The sequence below is a fragment of the Crinia signifera genome, chromosome 3, assembly GCF_055691185.1.
Source record: "Crinia signifera chromosome 3, ASM5569118v1, whole genome shotgun sequence".
Lineage (NCBI taxonomy): Eukaryota > Metazoa > Chordata > Amphibia > Anura > Myobatrachidae > Crinia > Crinia signifera.
In genome coordinates this window covers 134190536-134202759 of record NC_139219.1, presented here as the reverse complement: position 1 = coordinate 134202759, position 12224 = coordinate 134190536, and the positions used below count along the sequence as shown (strand labels likewise).

At 44.4% G+C, this 12224-nt stretch overlaps 1 protein-coding gene across 2 annotated transcripts in view; it reads right to left on the bottom strand.

The window, feature by feature from the left end:
* The window catches only part of PHACTR2 (phosphatase and actin regulator 2), a 308396-nt gene that overhangs the window by 268414 nt on the left and 27758 nt on the right, over nt 1-12224 (bottom strand). The window lies entirely within an intron of this gene.

The window sequence follows — 12224 nt, the reverse complement described above, 5'->3', positions numbered from 1 at the left end:
CCTTCTCATTACTTGGGCAATGTGCGTTTTTGGGAGGCCTCTTTGGTTCTTGCGCACAGTACCGCAAGCTGCTGTACCTCTTGAACCAAGGGCCTTAAACAGGAGGATGCTAGTGTAAAAGTTATCCACATAGAGGTGATAACCTTTATCCAGGAAGGGGTGCACTAAATCCCAGACAATTTTTCCACTAACACCTACGAGGGAGGGGGGGCATTCTGGCGGTTCAATTCTTGAATCCTTTCCTTCATATACCCTAAACCTGTGAGTGTACCCTGAGGTGCTTTCACACAGCTTATACATTTTTATGCCATACCTTGCCCTCTTACTGGGAAGGTACTGGCGGAATTTAACCCTTCCTTTAAAATGTATAAGGGACTCGTCTATGCAAATGAATTTATCTGGGATGTACATCTCTTCAAATTTGGCACTGAAATGATCAATGACCGGCCTGACTTTGAATAGCCGGTCAAAGGTGGGATCATCTCTGGGTGGGCACTGTGCATTATCGTTGTAATGCAAAAATTTAAGGATCGTCTCAAATCGAGCCCGGGGCATGGCCATACGGTAAAATGGGGTGCTGTACAGAACATCTGTACTCCAATATTGCCTAATTTCTGGCTTTTTTACTATGCCCATATGAAACACCAGACCCCAAAACGTCATCATCTCTACTGCATCTACAGGGGTCCACCTAGCAAATGATGACGTGGGGTTTTGAGCAATAAACTGCTGGGCATATAAATTAGTTTGGTCCACCATTAAATTTATAAAATCATCAGAGAAAAATAATTTGAAAAAGTCAATTTCTCTGAGACCTGTGGAATCAAATTGGATTCCTGGCATGGCCAAAAACTCAGGAACCTGGGGCTCAAAATTGTCTGGTGGTGGGGTCCATACGAGATCAATTATTGGGGGGGGGGGTCTCAGCTGCTCTACGGGGGCATCTTTGAGGGGGTCCCTCATCACCAGAGGAGGAAGAGGAGCTTAAGACGAATCCTTCAAATTCCCCGCTTGCATCACTGGCTGTGTCAGAGTCAGAGGCAAGCATGGCATATGCCTCCTCCGCTGAATACATTCTTCTGGATGACTGGGATGACATTTGGGATGACATTTGGGATGCCATTTTTATTTTTGTGTTACTGGTAGTGAAATGTTTCAACACGTGTATAGTGTAGGGGGGGGTACAAACTTTATTTCAACCCGGGGGGTATGAAGTGTGTAGTGTGTATGTAGTGCAGAAAAAAAAAATACTTTATACAAAATAAAAAAATTGAAGGGTTAAAAAAATAAAAAAATTGAAGGGGTTAAAAAAAAAAAAATTGAAGGGGTTAAAAAAAAAAAAAAGGTCCTGCGCCAAAAATTGAGCACAGATGTTGGTCAGTAACGTCCGTCACTGAACAGCGCTCAAAGGCAACAGGAATTTGATCAAAAAAAAAAAAAATAGATCAACCCTGTGCCGAAAAAGCTGATCAGTGATGTACGTCACTGATCAGCGCACAGTGGCCACAGGACACCCACAAAATCACAGTGTGTGTAAAAAAAAAATTAAAAAAAGACCCCACAGCACCCACAAAAAAAAAAAGGTGATCAGTGATGCGACACTGATTACCAGTGAGGGGCAGCAGGTGCACAACCTTTGGTGCAACTGACAGTGCAACTGGCAGCAACTGACAGGTATATATAAAAAAAAAAAAACCTCTGCACCCCCAAAAAGTTGCTGATCACCTCAGATATAGTGATCAGCACAAAAGGCGGGGGCAGCAGACACAAAATTTAGCACTCTCTATCACTCTCTGTCACTATCTCTCTCTATCTCTCTATCTCTCACTATCTATCACTCTATGACACTGCAGCAGCAGCACTGACAGTTATATATATGAAAAATAACCCCTGCACCCCCAAAAAGTTGCTGGGGGTGCACAAAAGGGGGGCAGCAGACACAAAATATAGCAGTCTCTATCACTCTCTGTCACTATCTCTCTCTATCTCTCTATCTCTCACTATCTATCACTCTATGACACTGCAGCAGCAGCACTGACAGGTATATATATATATAAAAAAAACCCTGCGCCCCCAAAAAGTTGCTGATCAGTTAATTTATACTGATCAGCACAAAAGGGGGGGCAGCAGTCAGTTATATAAAAAATATATAACACAATCTGTCACTATCTCTCTATCTCTCTCTCTCTATCTCTCTCTATCTCTCTATCTATAACTCTATTACACTGCAGCAGCACAAAATATAGCACTCTCTGTCACTAGGCCTCTCTATCTCTCTCTATCTCTCTCTCTCTATCTCTCTATCTAATAACTCGCAGCAGCACAACACAGCACAACACAGCACAGGATGTCACAAGAAGAAGCAAGATCCAGGCAGTGATCAGGTAAGTATTTAGCAAGGTTCTGGTCAGTATATGGCGGCAGCTGGGCACGGTGACCGCACTGCACGCAATTCCAGACCGGAATGGCGTCTGCAGTGCAGTCACCGTTAGTTTAAACCCCCCTCCATGGCTGTGATTGGTCCGTCGGTCCGACGAACCAATCACGGCCTTTGGGGGCGGGCGGGGTGAGGTGGGGTGACACCAGTGTCACCCTTACACCCCGCGGTGATTGGTGCTGTACTTTACAGCACCAATCACCTCCGATCCCGTGTCACCCGCGAACGTTATTCGCCGGTGACACAGAAAACGCTGTGAATGGCTGTTCACACTGAACAGCCAATCACAGCGATCGCCGACGGGGGGGCGGCATCGCAGCCCCCCCTGGGCATGCAGGGACATGTCTGCTGTCAGGGACAGCAGACATCGTCCCTCTGTCACTGCGTCTCTAGACGCAGTGACAGTTTGAAGTCATGACGTATATATACGTCATGTGTCGGGAAGTACTTCCCGGCCATGACGTATATATACGTCAAATGTCGGGAAGGGGTTAAAGGAGGGCACGGGAGCAGTTTAAATTTTAAGCAGGAGTGCCGGACCGTCGACAAGTATATATATATATATATATATATATATATATATATATATATATACGGTATATATATTTATATATATATATATTTTATGCTAATGCTATGTGTATGTATGTATGTATGTGTATATATATATATATATATAAATAGAAATAAATCACAACAGCGGCACTCGTGAGGAAAAATTTTTCAGCGTGTATTGAAGAAAATCCAACGTTTCGGGGCTGGTAGCGCCCCTTTGTCAAGGTGTGGGTAACAAAAAACAGTGATACAGTGCTTACCTATATAGGGGGTGAAGTAATCAACAGAATGAGGACCAGCTACACGAGGACGCCGGGTCACACGTCTACGGAAAAGGTCTTGGCCGGAAGTGCTGTGCACAGAGCGTGTTGAAGTTTAAGCGTAATAAGTACTTCACAGTGAAAGAAGACTATGACAACAACAGAGTCTACCGATGGCTGTCTGGCAACGAACCAGAAGTATGCCAGTATGGTAACACACAGCGGCACAAACCGTTCAGAAGGACACAAAGCGCTGCCCAGAATAAAACACAGGCATCATCCAATAGTGACAGCGACTTTGGAGTCGAATCTGATGTTCCTGAGCGACTGCTCCCTTTAGGGACCCCCGCGGCAGAAACCCCAGATGCCACCCCAAGAAGAAGAGGAGGCAGACCACCCGCAGGGGCGGGCAAGGGGCGCGGATCAAGAAAAGCAGCCAACAAATAGGCTCACTAGTCTATAATTTGTCTTCACGCCAATTTTCCGACAATAAGATGAAAGTATTAGAACTGGGCCTCTCTTATGTACCCACTACGCCTTATGACGATTTGTCCTGGAAGATAGATCTCCACAGACATAATAGAAATCCTAGACTCAAAGAATACTTCCAGCATCGTCTAACCACCCCGTAGAGGAACCCCACCATCAATTTATAAAGACAAAAAAGAAATCCACTTTTGACCCACCCTCACAGAATGCGTCCATCATGACATATTCCTGCTTGCTAGACACTTCGGTGACCAGATATATGAGTGCTCCTCACCCCAAACACCATAATCTGACTCGGAGCAAACAGATGGCCCTCACCAAACTCAGCAAGTACAGGGATGTCGTATTCAGGGCGGCTGACAAAGGAGGAGGACTGGTCATACAAAACCTCACTGATTACATTGATGAGTGTGATCGCCAACTAGCCGACACCACGGTGTACGAGCTACTAGCAAGGGATCCAACAATGGCCTATGAAAAAGAACTGGCCAATACCCTCCTGATTGCACGCAATAAGGGACTTATTTCCGAAAATCTGAGGCTGGCACTGACGCAGGATAACCCAGTGGTCCCCATATTCTTTACTTTGCCTAAGATACATAAGAACCAACAGTTACCTCCGGGCCGTCCCATCATTGCAGCTTCAAATTCCATTTTTCAACCTATCTCCCAATTCCTCGACAGCATCCTACAACCATTGATAAAGACGCAATCTACATATATCAAGGACACAACAGACTTCCTGAATACACTTGAACAGGTTGAGAACATCCCCCCTGACTCCCTGTTATGTGTAATGGACGTAAAAAGCCTATACACGTCCATCCCCCACGAGGGAGGACTCACTGCTATGAGGGAGTTCCTGTTGTCCAACGACCTACAAACCCTTGATATTGATCTGTTTATAGAATTATTGCGGATGACTTTGACAAAAAACTATTTCCTGTACAACGGAAAATTCTACAGACAACAGTCTGGTTGTTCAATGGGAAGTAATGTTTCCCCCTCTTTCGCCAATGTATATATGTTTAAAGAGGAAAAAAGGATGTTTTTCGACAAACCCGAGATCCGGAAGAACATCAGAGTGTTCACACGCTATATAGACGATTTATTCGTACTATGGACTGGCTCAATAGAGGATTTCGAAGTGATGATGGAACTAATTAACCAGGAGGAAGGACCCATCAAGTTCACATTCCAAACATCCACACAGAGTATTAGTTATCTGGATGTCCTTGTAAAGTTGGAGAATGGGAGAATAAGCACTGAATTGTACACCAAACCGACTGACAAAAATAATGTTCTCAAAGCAAACAGTTTTCACCCTATCTCCCTCAAAAAAGCCCTCCCGAAATCCCAGATGACCAGAGCGGCGAGAATCGTCAGTGAGCCCACTACTCTCCCAGGAGTTTTGGACAACATGGTCGATAGGTTCCTTCAAAGAGGTTATAAGAAGGACCTTTTATTACGACAGAGAGAGGAGGTCCTTAGAATCCCGAGAGAATCTCTGTTGAGACCCAAGGATATCCGGGACGATCAGAAGAAGACTTATACAATACCGTTTGTCTCCAAATACAATGTATCCAGTCAGGTTCTGCCTAGGGCATCCAGGACACTATGGCCCATTGTGAAAACCGACCGCAATTTGCCCTACTTTTCCAACAAAACCCTGATGATCTGCCACACACGTGGCCGCAATATTAGGGATCACATCGTCCATAACGATATCACGGGCTTTACTTCCATTACAGCTGACCCCGGAGGTTTCCTGGGCAGACCCAATGGGTGCTACAAGTGCATCAAGTGTACCACGTGCCAGAATATGATAACTGGCAGCTCTTTCCAACATCCGGAGACAGGGGTTAAGTTTGCGATCAAACACATTCTTAATTGTACGGTCACACATGTGATCTACGTTATACAATGCCCCTGTAAACTCCTGTATGTTGGGAAAACCATCAGGACACTAAGGACTCGGATGGCCCTACATAGATCGGCCATCTCTAAGGCACTCTCTGGAAAGAATAAGGACCATGACCAACCAGTAGCAAGACATTTTGCTGAACGTGGACATACATTGAGTGATCTAAGACACATGGTCATTGATCACATACCAGTGAATCTCAGAAGAGGCGACAGAGAAGGCACCCTGTTGAAGCGGGAAGCCGTGTGGATTCACCGTTTGAACTCTATGAGCCCACATGGACTGAATGAAAAACTTCCTCTGAATCTGTTCTTGTAGACCCACAATAAAGGGGTTTGGCGTGTAGTATATGCCCCTATGGAGACTTGACACCACACCATCCCCAAGAGAGGGCGACCGCGAACATAGTGTGCTTTTTCTTCTCTCCGCTTTATTCTCGCTATCCCTTTATATTTTCCATGAACAGTCCAGAGTTGTCAGTTTGATCAACATACCGTGTGCTTTTTCTTCCTCTCCGCTACTTCTTTCTATCCCTTTATAGTTTTTCCATTGTGATTTACATGTAGAAATCCACCTGGCCTACTGGGAGTGAATATCCCACTCCATAGGCACCTCACACTGAATGTTCGAGACCACATACAGTGTATATGCCCTATGAACAGGGACTTGACACTGGTGACCTCTCAGACTTATAAGATGTGTGTTTTTTCTTCCCTCTGCTTATACTCTCGCTATCCCTTTATATTTTCTCATACTCTTGTGTATTGTTGAAATGTGTACCTGCTGTGACAGAGCCCATTGACACAATAGACCACCTATGATTAATTGACCTTTGACAGCAACATGCCTTTTAGCCAACTTCTGTGACATTTATATAAGATGATCAAGTAGACCTGTCACGGAACCTGCCACCCACGGGGACTTGTGTCCACCTATTTAGCCCCATGAATGTGTACCTTGTTGGCATTCAGAGCAGCCACCCAATTTTAAATTTCATCTTATACCACCTTTGTATGACACCAGTTTCTTAACACACCGTTCTCTTATAACCATAAATCATTTGGGACGTTCAGTCCTACTACACATGGTTTAATTTTCACGATGTCCACTTGACATGCATTATATTAGAGAAGTGTCTCACAATACATTAACCACTATTTGTTTTGTTTTTATCCAGCGATCCGAGTACGCCGGTAGTCCAGTGCCGCCCACACTCTCAGCTCTCCATGACAACCCCGGCAGCTTGCGGTCCAAGCGCTTCCAGCATATGCGTGTCACAACACGCTCTGTGCACAGCACTTCCGGCCAAGACCTTTTCCATCGGCGTGTGACCCGGCGTCCTCGTGTAGCTGGTCCTCATTCTGTTGATTACTTCACCCCCTATATAGATAAGCACTGTATCACTGTTTTTTGTTACCCACACCTTGACAAAGGGGCGCTACCAGCCCCGAAACGTTGGATTTTCTTCAATACACGCTGAAAATTTTTTCCTCACGAGTGCCGCTGTTGTGATTTATTTCTATTTATTCACTGCGCCCATAAGGCAACGGAGGTAGCTGTACCCTGTTGGGTGAGTGCCAGGCCGCCCCCCCAGATTTATATATATATATATAAATATATATGCATGTTTGTGTATATATATATATATATATATATATATAAGGGGGGCGGGATAGTAATACAATACCGCACAGAGGTTTACCGCCAATTGGCGGATGAAAATGTGTATTGCAAATTGCGTTTCAATCGCACTGTACGTTACCAGAATGAATTGTTTTACCTACTTGACATTTCACAAAAGAATGGGGTCATTACTGAGAAGTGCTGTACTGCCTTGAAGGTTGTGCATCCTGTTGTGCCAGCATTATACACACTTCCTAAGATCCACAAAAGATTGGTGGATCCCCCTGGCCGACCTATCATTTCAGCCAGGGGTAGTCTTTATCAACCAACATCTCAATTGTTGGACATGCTGGTGCAGCCGTATGTGTGTGCACAACCTACATACCTGAAGGACACAACTTGTTTTCTGAACAAACTCGCTGGGGTTGGTGACGTCCATGGCAACACAATCATGTGTGTCATGGACGTCACTAGCTTATATACGTCAATTCCTGACAAAGAGGGCATTTTGGCTATGAATGACTTTTTGAGGTGTAATGTTGATGCTTTTGATTTTGATATCAGCTTGTTTCTGTCCTTGTTGAGGCTTATATTGACAAGGAATTACTTTGTCTTCCATGGTAAGATGTACCTGCAGACATCTGGATATGCCATGGGAGCGGCAGTATCTCCATCTTACGCCAACATACAGTATATATGTTTCTACTTGAGCAAAAATTGTTCTTTGAACATCGATTCAGTGGTCACATCCAGATGCTCTGCGGATATGTCGATGATCTATTCATGCTGTGGAGTAAGGGTGTGGAGAATTTTGAGATCATGATGCAGGAGATCAACAGCCTCCCTTGTCCCATTAAATTTACGTATAAGTGTAGTGATTCACGGATTGCATTCTTAGACGTTAATGTATACCTCTCTAATGGGCATATCAGTACATCTGTGTTTTCTAAGAGTACGGATAGGATTACCCTTTTGGTGGCGAGTAGCCACCATCTGCCACCTTTGAAATAAGGATTACCATACTCACAAATGGTGAGGGTGGCCCGCATCTGTAGTGATTGGAGTGAGTTGCCCAATCAATTGGATATAGTTGTATCTAAATTCCATAAAAGAGGGGGTACACCTTAAAAACTCTAACTCAGGCTAAATTGAAGGTGCTTGGGTTAAAGAGGGAGGACTTGTTGAAGCCTGCTAAAAAGAAAACAGATAACATTTTTCCACCTGTAACTACATTTGACACCTCCAGCCCTGTGTTACCAATAGCAATCAGGTCTCTATGGCCAATTGTGGCTACAGACAAGAGTCTGACATGTTTCAATACAGTCAGGCCATTGTCTTGCTACAGGCGAGGCAGAAATTTGAGAGATATGTTAGTACACTCAGATATCAGCGACCCCAACTCTGGCTCAGGCTTGAGCTGCAGGAAACCGGGTTGCTATCGATGTCCTAAATGTGTTACATGTGGGTACCTGGTTGTCGGTAGAACATTTAAACACCCCCATAACGGTTTTAAATACAAAATCAAGCATGTTCTATCATGCGATACCTGTTATGTTGTCTACATTATCATATGCCCGTGTGGGCTATATTATGTAGGCAAAACATCTAGAAAGTTTAAAGAAAGGATGGGCCTCCACAGATCCGCTATCAAAGCGGCTCTGATGGGGAAACCCAATGATCAGCCGGTAGCCCTACATTTTAAGAACTATAAGCATCCGTTGTGTACTTTGCGATATCAAATTATCGACCACATACCAGAAAGCATTCGTGGGGGAGATCGGGATAAAAAACTTCTTAGATTAGAAGCATCCTGGATCCATAGATTGGACACAGTTTCACCAAAAGGCTTAAATGAAATCTTATAAAATCAACGATAGTGCTGTGATCCTGTTCTGTACGGTTAGTGTCTTGATTGTATGTTTTTAAATGTATGTTCCTGTATTCTGTATATAATGTGTATATATTTTCTGTGTATACATATCTTGTAATTATGTATGTTTGTATGTTCATTGTTTTGATGTTTATGTGGGCAATCTGTGTGTCTGCTAACGCACGTCCTCCCAGATCCGCCTCGTAATCAGTATCTCTGTTGCCATGGTACCAGGATGCAGCAGGCTGTTGTAATCAACTAGCAGCACTGCTGTATATCGCAGGTCTCTGGGCGTAAGAGACAGAGTTTACTGGTTACCTAGCAACTTTCCTGACGTAGCCCGCTGAGGTCACCTGGTGGAGCTATGTTCAGATGAGATCTGAGTCGGGGCTGATTAGGGAGAAGGTGTGGGGATGCGTCATCAGGCTGCCTATTTAAGGTGTATGCTGTGTAATGTTCATTTGTATGTGTTCCTCCTGACGATGGGGAGACCGATCCCCGAAACGTTGAGGCAATAAAGTTGACACTTTTATGAAGTCCCTGTAGTGCCGTTTTTGGAACCACGCCAGTGGAACCCAGGGTCCCTATTCTACATTATTCTGGCACGCGAGCTGCTGTATCTGCTTGGGTGAGTGCTGATCCGTCCCAACATTCTATATATATATATATATATATATATATATATATTTGTTCAAGCGCCTGGCACTCTCCTTAGTTGTACAAACGGTTCCGGTGCTCTCAATCCCTTTGCGGGGAGATATATGAGGTAAATGTCCTGAGGCACTCGCAACTCCTTTCATTCAATGCAAAATGAAGAAATAACTGACAGCATGAACCAGAAGCTGTGATATCAACGTTTCGGGCTTGTATACCCTTTATCAAGACATGAAAAAACAATGTGCGGTACTTACATATATAGGGAGACATGATCAGTGAAAAAACCCGTGCTGTACATTTCCACTAACGCCGTGGCCGGGAGCCGGGTGACGTCACTGGTGCGCCGAGAGCGCCGACGGGTCCGGACTCCCAGGGGGGCGTGTCAAACGTGGTGTTCACCGTAACCTAGGTGATGTGAAAACAAACATAGTGAGTTTAAAAAGACAGATGCGGATTCTCCATGGTACTGAATCTTTACAGCATGGTAATGCGTGGTTACATAAGTATGCATATAAAACATCATGATAAACAGATTAGTGCATCTGTGTTCGCTGAACAGCGTTGCACTCTCAAATATCATAATATTGCGATGCACAGGAGTAGCATCAGAGCAGCCCTAGAGGGCAAGGGCTCTGAGCAACCAGTAGCCCGCCACTTTAAATCCTTTAACCATCCCCTGCCAACATTGAGGTACAAAATCATTGACCAGATACCCCCGAACACCAGGGGAGGTGATAGGGGACGCCAACTCCTTCAACGCGAAGCGAGATGGATTTATAGATTGCAAACAGTACAACCCTTTGGTTTAAATGAGCAACTGTCCTTCTCGTGTTTTTTGTAAAACAGTCGACACCATGTCGACCATCACGCTTTTGCCAAAATTGAACACCCGTGTTAACTATTGGATCCCAAACATCACCCCTGATCATTCATTCTGCTTCACATTCCGAGTGCCAGGCTTCTTTGGCACCCCGCTGGGCAAAAATGTATAATGCCTCGTTGTGTATCATGTGATATTTGAGAGTGCAACGCTGTTCAGCGAACACAGATGCACTAATCTGTTTATCATGATGTTTTATATGCATACTTATGTAACCACGCATTACCATGCTGTAAAGATTCAGTACCATGGAGAATCCGCATCTGTCTTTTTAAACTCACTATGTTTGTTTTCACATCACCTAGGTTACGGTGAACACCACGTTTGACACGCCCCCCTGGGAGTCCGGACCCGTCGGCGCTCTCGGCGCACCAGTGACGTCACCCGGCTCCCGGCCACGGCGTTAGTGGAAATGTACAGCACGGGTTTTTTCACTGATCATGTCTCCCTATATATGTAAGTACCGCACATTGTTTTTTCATGTCTTGATAAAGGGTATACAAGCCCGAAACGTTGATATCACAGCTTCTGGTTCATGCTGTCAGTTATTTCTTCATTTTGCATTGAATGAAAGGAGTTGCGAGTGCCTCAGGACATTTACCTCATATATATATATATATATATATATATATATATATTCCATTTGGCACGTGGCCCACTGTCATGTACATTGCACTGTATACTTTGATGGATTGAGATGGATTAAAAAGAATTGAAAATCCAAATTGAAAGTCCGGTGAGTGTTCTCAATTTTTTCTGCAAGATATATATATATATATATATATATATATATATATATATAAATATATATATATGAATAGAGAATTGAAAGTCTGCGCTTATCTGTAAGTCACTCAAGACGCCAGTTGAAAAGTCCTTTGTATGTAACACAAGGGGGACAGGGCACACCAAAGTCCAAAATTCTGAGGACCTGCACACTCTTCTTTCTAATGAAGCAAACAACTCTGGAATCCACAGAGCACACAAGAGATCTAGAAATGGGCAGAAAGAAGGCGCTTCATGGTGTAATATTTCAAAGTAAGAAATTTATTAAAAATATATATTCCCAGGTACAAGTGATGTTAGACTCGTACCATATAAAAAGACACTGTGGACTGGGTACCACAAGGCATGGGTTTTTAAAACCATAGGCAAATACTGCTCACACTGTACCAGGACCAGGACCTCACTGGGACTTCAAACGCCGCAGAGCTGGATTGCAGGGAAGCGTAGGGACTCACAGGACGTCGGGGCAACCGGTAACCAGAGCAAGTGGAGCGTCGTAGGCCACGCCCTGACGCGTTTCGTCACTGGGGACTTCGTCAGAGGGCGTGGCTACTACGTCCGCTCATGATGTTTATATAGGGCTGACCTCGTCAAAAGAGCGGGTAAATATTGAGTAATGAGAGCCAATAGTGGGAGGCGGGAGGACAAAGTACGCGTAAGAACGTGACGCGCGAGGGGAGGATGTCTAACCCTCATGCGCGTCAGTGTACAGGGCGGCGTGTGTTTCCAGAAGCGTCCGCCTA